The 14,781-nt window shown below is 39.5% G+C and overlaps 1 long non-coding RNA gene across 3 annotated transcripts in view; it reads left to right on the plus strand.

Annotated features, from left to right (window-relative positions):
• The first annotated feature begins 120 nt into the window (after positions 1-120).
• LOC110467856 (uncharacterized) overlaps positions 121-14,781 on the plus strand; it is a 96,412-nt gene continuing 81,751 nt past the window's right edge. For 2 of the 3 annotated variants that reach the window (XR_014953396.1, XR_014953397.1), the window contains exon 1: positions 121-11,588. This is a non-coding gene — a long non-coding RNA (uncharacterized LOC110467856). The remainder of the gene's footprint in view (positions 11,589-14,781) is intronic. The other variant, XR_014953398.1, reaches the window with a different exon arrangement.

Raw genomic sequence — 14,781 nt, forward strand, 5'->3', positions numbered from 1 at the left:
GAGCGGGGAAAGTCACGCCCAGCCGCCGGCGCCGCCGCTCTATCCCGCTAGAGGGCGAGGCGGCCGGGCCCCGCCGCCGACAGCAGCTCCGGGCGGCCGCCGCCGCGGGGTGAAGCGCTCGGGTCTCCTTCCCGCCCCGCTGCCCCGAGCGCCACTCGGCTGAGGACAGGGTGGCTCCGTGCCGGGCAGGATGATGTCGAAAGTTCGCGGACAGCGCGGGGGGAGCAGGAAACGGAACAAAAAAACCCCAAAAGAATCTCAGCCAGGAGACTCGGTAACTTTGCCGCGGGCCGGCCCCGGCCAGAGCCGCAGGCACTGAAGATGTGGCCGCCGCGGATCCCCGCCCCGCCGGGACGGCCCCCTCGGGAATGAGCGCTCCGACTCCGGGTGAGCGGTCTCGCCCCCGCCCGCCGCTCTGCTCCGAGCACCGGGTCAGGGAAGGGGAAGCGCAGGAGAGGGGGAGAGCGCCGGCTTTCCATAAGCGCTCCGGTTTGTTTGTACAGGCGGTCTGGAGCCTGTCGGACGAACTAGTTGGAGGCCACCGCTCAGCCTTCCACGGAAACCGCAAGCGTGAGAGCCCTGCCCGCACGGCGAGCGGCTGATACCGAGAGGAAATTGAGATGTAAAAGGGTTCTCCGGGCTAGCGAGGAGCGGCACTGTCGTGTACATTAATTGCTTCGCATTGGCGGGCTGCTCATAAAACTTAATCTTCTTGCCTAGCCCTCGGTAAGAGCCACCCTTCGCTCCTCCGGAGCGTTTCGGGAAGGGATCTCTGGAGAGCGCCCAGCCCGGGCCCCGGTTCAAGACACGGGCGCAGGCACCTCTTAGTCCTGCGAGTGAAGAATAACGTCGAGAATTAGCAGAGTTAGTGAGGGAGTGATGGAAATAAAATCACATTAAAATGGCAATTATCTCTCATCATTTGCAGCGTGTGACTTCTGGCATTTATCTCCGCGTCACGTATGAAATACAGCTGCATGACAGCCGTCTTCCCGCTGGGGCTCTGGCTCCTGGTGTCCATGGCACTGCAAAGATGTGTTTGCTGATTTTAAAACAGTTTTAAAACTAAAGTGGAGTTGTAGAGGGTGGAAACATTTTTGTTGGTTCTCGCTTTCAAATAAAGGTTTTCCTTTCAATTGCAACTGTGGCCAAATTTAATGCCTTGTTTATTCCGTGTGGATTACTAAAACGATAAAACAAGAATTTAGATAATGCTGGTTTTAAGAGCTTGAACTCAGGTTCTAGGTTCTGATTTTTCTCCAGCACAGGTTCTCTGTATTTCATGCTGCTCTTCCATGTAGTTAGCCGGCTTCGCTGCCGCTTTCAATTGAACTCCAATCTCTACCCATCCCCCATACAGTCGTGAGAGCTCCAACATATTTAGTGATTTGAGCGTATTCTGAACTGTTTTTACATACAACACACGAAGTCCGAGCTTAGGCACGTAGCTCTATCATTTCCAGTGATCGCCCAACCGTGCTGTTTTCGGGACGCTGCTCTGTTTCAGGTAATGCATCTGCGACTCGCAGTCTTCGCGAAGGGACATGAACTTCGGGATGTGGGGCTACGGCAGCTGCCTCAAAAGATAACGCAAGGGGGCAGAATAGCATTAATTGTTGTGTTTCCTGACGTCAGACTTCTTGTCAATATCAAGTATTCTCTTAGTTTATTGTTTGCCTAGAACTTCAATCTTCTCCCGCCCCCCAAAAAAGACGTTGCCTTCATTCCCCGAAGTCTTGGTAACCTATGGGTGTCTAACAAGAAAAATTCAAAATTTTTTTTAATTTTGATTTTTTTTCATGGTTACATAATTGAGTTAATTTCTGTTTTCTTTAACAGCTGCAATTATAGCTTCCGAAAATTAGAAAGTATAGCTGGTCTAGAAAATGTATTACCTTTGTCGCACAAAACTTAAAAAACCTCAAGAAGTATCGTAAGTAATTTAACTTGCAACGAAATAAACTTTAAATTTTGTCTTCTGGTAGTCTGCCACTAAAAATCCAGAAATGAGCAGTTACACCCACTAATGTTTATGCTAATGATTACCTCTCTCAATTCTGAATGTCCAGATGCACACGAAATCGTATCTCTGATCAGCCGTGCAGTGTGGTAAAGTATGGTGTTCAGACATATAACAGTATCTCTCCACCCTGTCTTTGTTCTGGGAATTGGAAAAATCCAAGCCTATATCCACAGCTACCTGATGTTAGTTTAGAGAAGGTGAGATAGAAAGTTGCTGAGTTCTGAGGATTACAGAAGAGCATTATAAGAGTGTTTGGTCATAGTCGCAGTGGGAGTGAGGCTAAAGTGCTTGACCTTCAAAAAGACAGCCAGTCTGCTTTAATTACAGCAAATCTAAGAAGTGGGTGAGCTCCAGGGAATTGCTAAACCAACAAGAACAATAGAAAACACAGGTCATGCGTGGCTGGTCAGGAATTGTGAGCTGTGTTGCACTGTGTTCTGTACTGGAGAGTGCATGACAACTGTCCAGAAGCTGTACAAAAAGAACTGGAGAAAAAGAATCAGGAAAAGACTAGACAAAGCCCACAGGTTCACTGGTGGTTTGGTTCCAAGAATGCATTCAAGAAAGTTCATTAAAGGCTAAGCTGTGGCTGGAGAGGGGATTGGAAGCATCTGCACGGGGGGAAAAAAAAAGTACTTTGCTGATTGTTTTTCACTGACAAACAGACTTTAGATACCTTGCATCTGTTCTTGAACTGGATCACCTCAAAGAAATACCTATTTACAGTTCCCTACATAGATATACTTCAGTTGAGGACCACAGGAGTTTCCAATTATCACAAATAAAATTATTGCTGTTGAAGGGATTCAAAGCATGAGACAGGAAAACATGTAGAATAAGGAGAAAATCTGGAAATGGTTGTAACTAATTTGTAGATTTTAATGTACATCAATAGGAAATGCACATAACCAGCCTTCATTGCAAAGATTTTGTTTTATTTTTAAATGTGAAAATTTTATACATCTCTCTGAGGGAAAATTAAACAACCTGATGATAAATTATGAATAATTACACTGTTTATTACATAAACTTCACTGGCAGAGCTGCCCTCTCTTCGCTAATCATTCTCTTGCAGAATATTTTCCCATATTCCAGATTTCTGAGCTACTTCTGGCAACTGATTTTTGAAAATTTCAAACTGAAGAAGAACTGTATTACTGGTTAGGGAGGTCTGATGTCCAAATACTTATCATAATGTGGAAAAAGGCCCGCTTAACCTATGTCAGGAAGAATCCTTTGGATAGGCACACATCTACATTTAACAATTAGATATATAGAATGTGTTTATTTAGCTGTTACCTTTAAATTGCCAGTGATATTTGCAGTGCTTTTTATTCTGTATCACCGGCACAAGAACAAGTAAACATATCGTGAATTCTCTGAGACATCAAGGCCACCCTGCATAATCTGTAGCATGAAGTCACCCCTCCTATAATGATACAAAACAGGAACACTCTCTTGCTCATGTTACAGCAGAAATAGAAAAGCAAAGACTCATATTCAAATATTGGAGGAAGGCCCAAACGCCCTGCCTTTTTTTGACCTGTGACAATGCTGATTAAGTGGCCAAGAATGTGGACTACACAGCTGTCACCTGATCTTTTAGTTCAGTAGCAGATAACATCACTCTCACAGCTCAAAGCTATTTTTTGCACTATCAAGTAGTTAGACAAGAGTGATTTTCACTAGCTTTCTCCATCTTGTTTTAAAGCTCAGGCAGACAAGCTTCACAAATCTTTCAATAACACTGCTGTTTAAATATAATGAAAAAGTAATTTTCTTCCTGGGACAGGGGTACATTTTCTTAGTTAAGTACAGCTAGTGAGTAAAAGTATGATTTGCTTTGTTAGAAAAAAGACAGGCAATGATTCCAATTCTCTGATTTTATCAAAGCTACTTTTCTGCTCAGCAAAATTCCAGGGGCAATCCTTCCTCAGAAGAACTACTCAAAAATAACATCATCTCTGTAGGTCAAGAAAAATGTGCCAAAATTTTCTTCTTTTTACATTTGGGGCTTTTTCTTAAATACAGAGCAGCTAATAGTCACTTATCTTTCGGTAGCTTTATCTTCTCACCCAGAGTTTTACTGATGCTCTTTACCTTTTCACTGCTGATTTTTGTCTAAAGCTACAAAACGAAAAGTATGTGTGCTTATCTATCTGCCAGGATTTACTGATTGCATTATACTCAATTATATTCTGTTTCATAATATTAACGTATCCGTATCTGTAGATGCTATAATGGTTTCATGGTTACTGAAGAGCTTTTTCAGTTTAACTGTAACTCCTCCAGTGTTTATTCAAAAAAGCCTCCCTGTGCCCTTTTTTGAGGGGTAGGGTGAGGTTCCAATTGTGTCCTTAAAAGATCACATCGACTCCATACCTTGTCTTTCCCTTCCTCCAAGGAACCACAAAGAACTGCTTGGAATCTAAGGTCAGTCAAAACCAATCTAAGCAGATGCAAAAGTTGCTGCACACAAAATGTTCCATCTTAAGTAGAGGGTTATTATCTTTCCAGCTTATTGCTGCTGGGGTGTGCTGGCATTAGAACTGATCCCTGCTCATTCATTTGGCATTGAGATACATTTATCACAACTGTGACTTCTCCCCATCAGATATTGCCATGTTTAATATGACTGCATCCTTTTTCCTTTCTTTTTTTTTTTTTTATTGCTAATTATTTAGGCAAGCAACAATAATTATCAATTTTGTGTGGATATTCACACAAATATCCACTTATTTGTGGATCTTGCCTTATTCACTTGATCGCTCTGAAATTTTGTGGTAATTAAAAACAAAGTCTTTGTTTCCAGCTGCTGAAACCCAATGTTTTTTATAATAGCTGAGGAAATTTTACATGGCCACTACTGGTTTTGATATTAAACTATAGTTGGAGCTTGAGAGAGAAAACACATCCAGATCTTTGAGAAGTATTTAAAACATTAGAGAGTAGCAACCTTTAATCAGAAAATGTTGAACTAGAAGTGAGAAAAAAGTCTGAAGTGTCCAAGTAAAACTGTGGGGGAACTTTAGGATTTGAGTGTCAGGAAGGAAGGAAAGAGCAACAGAACACGCTGTACAGAAATAGTTACTGCTAGTTCAAGAAAAAAAAATTAACTGGATTGTAAAAGAATATCTGTTTCATAATTGTTATAATAAGATAGATAAGAGAGAGTGTAGCCTAGGTAGGTAGAAGTTTGTAAACTCGTAACATTTCAATGCCATAATCCAAATTGTCTCCTTCTACCACTTGTGTGATTTGTACCAACAAGGAAGAACATGCACCTCATACCACATTGTGTTTGATTTATTTCTATGTCTGCAAGCCAAATTATGTCTCACCTTCTGAATGTCAGCATTTTATTGAGAAACTATTTGTTTAACTATCTACAAAACCTTAAAACCGTTGTGGCTTTTAACTCTACTCTTAGAAATATATCTGTCTGTACAGTATATGTGAGAAGCAGGCCTCCTCAAATTTGAGCTTTCTGTCAGGGAACAGGAAGGGTCAGCTGCTCCCTAAGGGATGAGGAGCCAGGTCCACTGCAATAAGACAGGTCCAAGATAAAGCCCAGCATAAACCCACACGCTGAGTCCTGGGTCATCAGGGTCTACGACCAGTCCAATTGAGACCACTGCTCCTACACCATATCTCCAACAGAGTCTGAAGGCCCCAGAGGGAGCTGAAGTGGTGCTTCTGGGACAAATGGGAAAAGGGTGTGGGTGAGTATTCCAAATGAGGTTGATCAGAATCATTACTTCACTCAAAATTGTCTCACATTGCACCTTCACATCTTCAAATGTATTACATGGGTCTTAATGATTGTTCCAGCCTCTGATACCTTGTAAAGAAGTGTCTCCACTGTTTTTCTTTTACTACTTGTTCTTAGCTTCTCCCAATATGTACATGTCCTTAGCTGTGTCTCTGTCCTCATTATTAGAAGGTACATACAGGAGGTGAGGGCAAAGTAGTCCAAGTATGAAGCACTGTTAAACAAACACCTACCAAGAGTATACAACCTTCAGATTTGTGTGAGGTTGAATAGGATCGGTCAGGAAAGAAGCAGAAACACAATTGATTAAATGCAAATACTTGCAAATATTCATATATTCAGTCTTCAAAGTCTGTACAAATACCGACTGTAATATCATCTTTGTCACTCGTTGCTTTGATCTTGTCAGTCATCTGGGTTAACATCCTTTTCTATTACAAATTTAGGCTTAATTTCATTGTCTTTAAAGTTCCATACTGTTCCACCTCTCCCTACTCATTTGAACTTCAAGTTGCTATTCTTTCTATTCAGCGCTTCTATAATCAACCATGTCAAAGAGTGAAACCAGAAGAATTGAAATTTAGATGAGCACTGTGAAGTAAGCTAACTTCTCTGTCTTCCAAGACAGAATAATTGTTCCAAAATAAATTAGTGCTTATTACATAATAGAAGGAACACACACTGAGTTTTACCAGCAGAGCTATATAATTTTATTTTTTCTGCTAAAAATATTCTAGTCTATCCCTCTCCATAGATAAACCATTTTCTAGAGGGGGTTTCTCTGCAGGCTTCTGTCAGATGGAACATTCCCTTTAGGAGTAATCCCTAGGAATGCTTGGCAAAAGTTTGAGTTTCAGACGTCCTCATAAAAGGCAAAGAACTGAAGTAGACAACTGAAATACTAATGTCTGATGCCATCAGTGCTAATATTGACTGATCATATCTGCGAGGGCCCTTCAGATGGTTTTTCCAGTTGGGAAAACATATTTCTGACATCTTGGGTGCATTCCACCAAAAATGCACAGAAGCAAAAGTCAACTGAAAAGCTACATTCAGTATAAGGTTAGTGTTCTTTCTGCCTCTTGAATTTGTTCACTCATATGTCTTTTTCTCATTTTTCTTCCATAGCTCTAAATTAGCATCAGATAATAGGATCTGTGCCTTGGCATAAGATTAAGTTTTCCCAAAAGTTCATTTACAGCAAATTAAGAGTTTGTGAAACAGAAGTGAAATATGCAGCCTCTTTGGTTCTCTTTGTGGGTCTTAAAAACAGTGATTGATGGATGGAATTATCATTCCTTCAGCTCTTTATTACTAACTCTGATGTAGCATTGTAACATTCATGTTGTCAGCAGCACCTCCAGACAACTTCCTGCTATTACTTTGATGCAATTGTCATATGAGATGCATGAGACATTATTAAATTGGATCCTGTTGGAGCAGGAAGTTAAGATTCTTTTTATTCCTACAGTTGTAGTTGAGTGGAAGAATCTGAACTTTATATCTTGTCTCTCAAAAAAAAATTCCTGTGAAGTCCACTTTAACAACAATTTATACTCCTGCAAAACACTGCAATACCCTCTCATCAGAGTCAATTCTAAGCAGGCAGGCCGAGTAGTCAGTGATGCAGAATCCATCAGAGGCAGGATATGAGCATAGGTGTAAATACATCCTCTCACACCACCACCTGTGCTGAATGCAGGTTTTTACCCTAATATGTTAAAAAGTGTTGAGAAGTAAATTATATGTTATAATGATGGCTTCTCTAAATTACACAGTTTGTCTTAGTCATTTGTAGAATGTAATTCATATTTGTAAGTATTTGAATAATTTTTTTTAATGTTGATAGTGTATCAGGAGAGGTACTAAAAAGTTGGAAGGTTCACATGCAAAATCTATTGTTATTTAGTAATTTATTCTTATTCTTTATTTTCCTTTTTTTAATATCTGCTTTTTTAGAAAGGGGAGGAATATATTTTGAAGTACTTATGATTGAATTCTTGTTGGTGTTTGCTTGTGCAGAATGATGAAGAGGCGTGAAAGTTAAATGTGCTTCATACCATCATTTCTTCCTCTTGATTGCTTTCATACCAACAGCAGATGTCCAGTGAAGGGACACAAATATTTCCCTTTAGCAAGCCATTCCACTGAAAATAATGGAAGCTTATTTAAATAGTATAGCTCTGAGGAGACAAAGGGGGGAGCAAACACAGGAAAGAATAAGAGCAGAAATATGGTCAGACAAAGAATGACTTTATTTACATGCAGTGAATTTTTTTAACATTTTACACATAATAAAATTAGTCGCAAATCAACTACCCATTGATTCGTCTAAAGCATTGGGAATGATAATTTGAAATTTGTTGTGGCCATGGATGCTATTGATTCTCCTGCTTCGTGCACTATTGTGCTAAAAATCAATTACTTAATATTTTACATTATACTGATAAATTATTTTATTAAGTCTAAATTAAGAATTATGATGGATATAAATGTATGTGCTAAAACATAATGATGAAATGGATTCTTCTCACAAGTTTAAATAACCATTTTGATGAGAAGAATGATTGCCAAAATAAAAGCAGGAAGGCTTTGCAGATGTGGCGAATCATTACATATTACTTTGTTTTTCAAAATGAGTGTTGATCCTGCTGTTGCTTATTGTGCAGAACTTAGATTAAAGTTAACGGGAATTATATGTACAGGAAAGCTGCATTGTGGAAGATCTGGGGTTTTTTTACCCTTACACCTATACTAATGGGAATTAGTAGATTAAAACAATTCTGTAACATCAGGTCTATACCTCTGCCAAATTCAAAAATTCAGGTGAAAACAATGAATTGACAAAGCTCATCCGAATATAATTTAATGAATTAAGTACAATAACCTTTGTGATCAGAAGCATTGCAAATACAACATTAAAGTTTCCTAGATTAGAGTTAATTCTTTCTGCTTTGGAATAATCCATATTATTAGGGGATGTAACTGGTTCTGTTACTGGAAATAACAGCTTTACATCTCTGAAATGCTTCAAAACCAGGGATACACAGCTTATGAAACAGAGTAACTGGGGAAAAACCCAAAAGAAGAAATCAAATTATTTTTATTTTCATGATCACACTAGTAGAAGGACAAGCCTATGCCTGATTTGTTTAATATTTTCACCAGTAGTGCTGCTCCTATTTGAACAGCAGTCCTGCTCCCAGTGAAGCCAGTAGTAGCAGTGCAGCTCCCTCAGCACTCAGGCTGCACTTCAGGATGCTAAGCACCATCCTATCCTTGTCCCAGCTCCCTGTTGTCCATGTTGATTTTTATATGCAGCTGTGCAGAATGAAGCAAAGATGATGGTGAAATGCCAGAGTGAGGCCTTTTTGTTCTCTTCATACAGAGAACACAAAAAGCTCCTGAGCCCTGCCAGTTCCCCATCATGACTCACAGGAGCTGCCGCATTTTGGTGACTGAGGAGCTGCCTGAAGTAGGTAACCAGCGTGCAGTGCTTGCACAATGTCAAGCATGTGAATATGGAGCAATAGGCATGGCTCTGTCCTAAGGCCATTCCCCAACCCATGGACATCTAGTTTGACAAAGTGCAGGTCATCTCCCTGGTAGGACTGACGCAGCTGGTGGCTTTGCATAATGATACAAAGACAGCTTGTGTAAACCTGGAACCAAAGAGGATGTCTGGGGAGACTTGGATCCATGTAGAGTGGGCAGTATTCCTGCTATGGATTATGTTTTCTGTTAGCTGAGATGATCTGGAAACTTTTTGCATTAGTCACCTGTTTGGGGAATGACAGTCTGAAATTTGTTGTGAGGTTATTCAGCATGGGTGGTCTTTACAGTCCATTTAGCCTTAAGGGTGTGTCTGAAGATACTCTTACAAGATAGCACAGAGGTAGATGTTAAAGACACCAAAAGGAAATAGCCTATTTTGTTCATGCCTTTTTCTATGTCCAGTTTTGAACTTCGCGTGTTTGGCTCCGCTAACAGTCACTAAGTGCACTGGCAAAATAATAAATTTTAATTAGAAATTAAATCTGACAGGAGTTGGGAGGCAATGAAATTGTGAAGATGAATGACTTACTAAATTACTCAAACTGCCATGGCATGCCAATATTTCTGCTAATATTAAAAATAACAATTGTACAAGAAGGCAAGGTAAACAATGTCACATATTTGTAACACTCATAGTGCCTGGCACGATTAAGTGAGGAAGCTGTCAGTCTGCACATCACAAAAAAGAAAGAACCAAGAATTACATATTATTTCTCCTCTCAAAACTTAGGAGTATTTTTGCCCACTTACAGGCACTTGCTTTCTTCAAAATTAGTGCTTAAATCTTCAGTCATCATAAGTTATATTTTGACCTACCATTTTGACATAAATGTGCTGCAGGTTCTTTAATCTGTTTCAGCTCACTTGGCCACAAGACTTTCTTCACTAATAACAGAGCACCAGCTGTATTAGCTGCATCTGTCTTAGATAAATGTAAGTAAAAATGTTGTTTCTTGTAGTCACTGAACATTTTAGGTTTTACTGAGAAGCAAATATTTCTGGGCTGCTCCTGATGCCTTTGAGAACAGCTTTTGTCTTTTTTTATTTATTTTTTTTTTTAATTCTCCTCTGTGATTCAGTTTCAAAGCAGAGACTTTAGGAGAAACAAAAGTCGGGGAAGGAAAGGAGTAGAAGAGCAGCAAAGAAAGAAAGGAAAGGTGCAGTTAAGAAAAACTTCAGCATGTAACAGAAGCACTAATGAAATGGGATGCCATGAAGGGATGAAGGAATTCGAGACCCAGAATAAAGGGACTCAGAAAGAGATAAAACAATTGTGATTGACACAGAAAAGTGGAACTTACCAGTAGCTAACACAAAAAAGACATTTGGAATAAGAACAGTCTGCTTATACCTCTTGGTCCTTGCTGTCCAGCCCATTTGAGAAATATTAGTGGAGGAGGGCAGTCTACAAGACACAATGGAAGGTGTAGAAAGCTTTCATTATGTATATGCATATTATGTGATTGTTGCTCTCAATTGATGACACCTTTTTGAATTCACTGAGTTCTTCAGGTGAGAGAAATCAGAAAATATATCAGTGGCATTATTTTCATTCTGTGCAGAAAGAAAAGAAATATCAGTGCTTTCATGTGTATGTGTAGTACTTGTTTTATAGTGAATTACAGTCTATAAAATGCAAACTATTTCAAAAACTTCAAGTAATTAATGTTATGGATATTACTCATACATAAATAAAAGAGTTTGCAGAAGACTGATCCAACATTAAAAGTGAAGTTTTAATGCATAGAGCATTAGAACATTTTCAAATGCTTCAAATTGTGGGAAAATGTTTTTTTTTTTCAGAAGTTACAATGAAGTGAGTAGTAGCTTTACCAACTTAAGAGGTCTTCTTTGTACTATTTACTGAGGTATTCTTAGAGTTTGTGTTATGTCATCCTCAGTAGCTGATTTGTTTGAAAAAGACATTTAATGCTTCTCGAGGCAAAAATGTAAGTTTTAAGAAACACTAGTTCTGACCAATAATTTTACTTGACACAGGACTTCTGGTTCCGAGAGATTGGTGTGAGTGGTGATGTTTTCATGATCGCTGAACAGAGAGATGTGAATGTGGTACTGTGTAGAAGAGAGTAGGACATTGTTGCATAAGGAGAGCCAGGAAGGAAAGAGGCAACTTGCCAGTCCCAATTACAAATAACAAATCCCCCAATTTAGAGGAGAGATCAGTTCAAATCAGGAGGAAGACCCAAAGCATCCATGGGTTTCAGAGCATCTCATAAGGTAAACTCAAAAGCATTTATTTTCTCAACTTAAATTCCAGATATTTCTGACATATGGAATTTGAAGGGTATAAATTGGATCTGCAAATCACTCAGTGCATGACTGGAGGGCTTGGGAATGTGCAGATGCTGCAGTAAAGAAGACTGGAAGACTATCACTTTTTTAATTAGAAAAAGAGAATGCTAGACTGCTAGACAAAAAAAATTCTTTAGTTCAACAGTGTTAGTTTCAAACTAGGAGATTGAGAAACTATAAGAGGGCTCAAAGCAGAGGCAATTTGCCTGAAAAAAATGTGAAAGTGAACAGATTAATCTATTTGCACCAATTTAATGAAAAAATGAGGTTAATTTTTAACTGGTTAACTTACCCCATATTCCAGTCTAGGTGTATGTGTTTATGTACAACTACAGAAAGCAAGCATATTTATATGGGAATAATTAAAATAGCTATTTGTATACATGACCTGCACAGACACTCTTGCCAAGATCATTTGCTCTGAAGATTATATTCCTGCTGTTCGAATGAAGATCTGATTTCATTTAGACAAACCTTTCACTGCTTTTTAATAACAGATGAGAGACAATGCTACACATTAACTATATGGCTAAAATGTCACACATGCTGAACAGAAATCATTGTCAAAGCAAATGAGCATTTGGATGATACAATGATAAGAATAATGTAATTAAATTCATTTTCATACCACTGATTTTATCACCCCATTTTCACACTGTTCCTTCTAGCCATATGCTTTGTTTCCATCCAAATCTGCTCATTAGGGAAGAGTGACTAACATTTGTTCCAGACAATGCTGAAATTAGGTCCTGGGCTTGCTGGAATAAGGTTTAATTCATTTGAAGAAATAGTAATGTAGTAAGAAAGAAGAGAGGGAGAAGCTGATATAAAATGGAAAAGCCCATGAACACAGCTGGGTAAAGAACTGGGGAGCTAAGGAGGCAGATGATCAAAAGGATTTGGAAAAAAATATTTAAGTAGGGGAAAATGAAAAAGACATAAACAAGGATGAAAGGAAAAGAAGGAAAAGGGATAAGAAGGGGAGAATGAAAAGGAGCCTGTTAATGGTAGCTGGAGATAAAAGGGGAGAGGGAGGATAAGGCATAAAATGAGACAGAATTTAATTATGCATACTTTTCTTTAAATGGCCATCTAGCCTCTAGCTCTGTGGGCCAAGCATCTGTTTCAGTTCGATTGGTGGAACAAGCTTGTTGTGTATGACAGCTTAAATATTTAGCAGCAGTGGTACACTGAAAGGAGCTCACTGTTTTTATGGAGGCACTAGGCAGGATGCAATGTTGGGGATCAGACTGCTAAAGGAGCAGGAACTCAAGTAGCAATACTCACCCCCAGGGCCAGGCTGGCAGGATCTCACATGCATTCCTCTGCCAGTGGGAAAGTGGCACTTGTGAAACTGAGAGCTCCTTTACTCTTTCCTGAGGGTGGAGATGTGTTTTGACTGTTTTGTTTGTCAGGACTCACAGGGCCAAAGTACTTGGTCTGCTTGAGTATTTCTTAGTTTTGTGTACTTGTTTCACTGTAGCACTCCATCAAGCTGTCTTATTTGCTGCAGCCCTTGTGTCTGCCTCTAAGTGCAAAGAATTTCTGGTGTGGTTTCGGCAATGCGGTTCCTTCCCCTCCCTCAAAATTAGGCATTAAGAAGGGAGCCAAGGAGTCATTCGCTGATCAGAACTAGCTGGTTGTTGTTACGAGCTGGGCAAGTTAGCATTCAGCCTTTTTGAGTTCAGCATTTTTAGGATTGGAATCTTGCTGTTTTATTTAAACTAACAGCATACAAAGGATTTTCTAATGGCTAAGTTTATAAAAAGCTGTGTTTAGGGAAGTCCTGGAGATCACAGGTGAAACTTTCAGCTCCACTCTTAGATAAAGGGATCTGTCTTTATCCTCTTGCAGCGGTATGCTGAGGTTTGAAAGGAGCTTCATACATTCCTGTAGGAATAGCTGGTCAGGGTGGGAACCACTGCCACACTAAGACTGACCCCTCCAGCTGAGGCCTTTCTGGGAACAAACCACAGAAGAGACTCTATGAGATGCACCTTCTCTTTGTCCCACATGTTCTCAGGTCAGAAACTAAATATAGTTGATTTTCTCCTGTTCTGCTCTTTCAGAGAGGAAACACCATTGTCAGAAATGTTAAAAGAATTGCTCTAGAGTCATGATGACTCAGAGCATTGAACTGGTCTTCATGGTAAGCATAATAAGATTTTACATTTTGAGGCCTGTTTTCCAGTTCAATCAACATCAACAGTCTTTGGATCTATTTTTCTTTTAATATCTCTGATACTGTTGCAGTACATTACTTTTTGATAGTGGGAGTGGGGGGATGTCTTGCTGTCTATTCCCACCATGTAAATAATGTGTAGAAATGTGCAATGCATTTCATCTCTCCAAATGTGTGTAATTTATAATAGGACTAAACTTGCTAAACAGTGAGTTCATTACATGCTCTGGCCTCTTGGTCCCTCAGCAGCAAACCACGGTGCCTTTTCTGTCTATACAAACTTTCTTTATTTTGATTAGAAAAGTGAACAGAATCTGTTGGGTGTTTATGACTGGGTCTCACATGACAACCAGAAATACCAATTTCCTTCTTTTGTCCAAAAGTCTGCTTTATGTAATGCTATATTAACTTTCTTTAAGGCTGTGAGATTTAAGGTTATTTCAACTCTGCTTTTTCATTAGCTTTCTTTCCCCCTTAGTCTGTTGTTTCATTTTTCTCTCTCTTCACTTTTTGTAGCTCTGATTCTGTCTCCTTTAAGATAAGGTTTCTAAAAGCATCCCACTATTTCCTAAATGAGTTCAAGTCCATTTGGCTTAGAACCCAAGTGCCAGAAGGCCACTGCTAACATTTTTACCAGTCCTTGAGATCTCGTCTGAACCTCTTCTGAATACATGTGCAAGGTGGGAGTTTAAAAGGTCACTTAGGGCTAGTGAGATAGTCACATTCTGTTAGAATCCAGTGCATATGTTACTACCCATTTCACAGCAAGTTGGTCCTGCTTTGGAACTAAGGGAAAACCACAGAGAAAAGATAGAAGCCATCTATTGTCCTGAATGTTGAGAGGTGTAAAATGCTGGTGAATTTCTATGCTTTTGCGGAGGTGCTATCTTTTATTTAAGTCTGCATGCTTGGTATATTCTTACATACATGTATAGT

This window comes from Lonchura striata, chromosome 2, assembly GCF_050655825.1.
Source record: "Lonchura striata isolate lonStrDom1 chromosome 2, ASM5065582v1, whole genome shotgun sequence".
NCBI lineage: Eukaryota > Metazoa > Chordata > Aves > Passeriformes > Estrildidae > Lonchura > Lonchura striata.